Source organism: Crinia signifera, chromosome 2 (genome assembly GCF_055691185.1).
Source record: "Crinia signifera chromosome 2, ASM5569118v1, whole genome shotgun sequence".
Lineage (NCBI taxonomy): Eukaryota > Metazoa > Chordata > Amphibia > Anura > Myobatrachidae > Crinia > Crinia signifera.
In genome coordinates, this window is record NC_139218.1 from 345183503 (window position 1) to 345184176 (window position 674).

Here is a 674-nt window from a genome sequence, read left to right on the forward strand (position 1 = left end):
GTGCCATGAATACGAATATGTATTGCAGTATTTCCAGCATAGTAAATGCTGAAAATATGAATATGCGTAAAATAGGCGTATTTTTTTAATACAAATACACCCTTTTCATGCATATTTGTGTTAGTAAATTTCCCCCTACATGTTTAAATGATCTACACCGGCAATAGCGACGAGCGGAGGCTGTGCATACACACTGAGCGATTGGTGCTTACTTTCTAAGCAACGTAGCCTAATGGCTTAGAAATTAGGCAGAAATCTGCCCGCAGGTATGTCCTATCACTAAGGGAAATGTATCCAATGAAAACAATCAGTTTAGTTGCTAAACCTGGTGAATTACTTTGTTGAACTAGCAATTAAAGTAACAATGTTAGCAGTTTTATAGTGTTTAGTTACCTTGCCAGTTTAATGGAAGAAAATCTCTGGGTATTGCACATCTGGGTCTACTATCTAGAAATCAAATGGGATGTAGACACTTTAGGTGCCCATACACACATCCAATCGCATCTTATGGCCCCAAAGTGCTTTTCTTCAGCACCCAATGTCACATGCCATCTACGATATCACATTGGGTAATGGAAGAGGGCTGGCGGCGGGCTCAGCCAATCAGAAGGCTGCCCAGTGTTTTAAATTTTTTTTTTACAAATTCTGCAGCCACTGCTGACACCCGCCGTGCA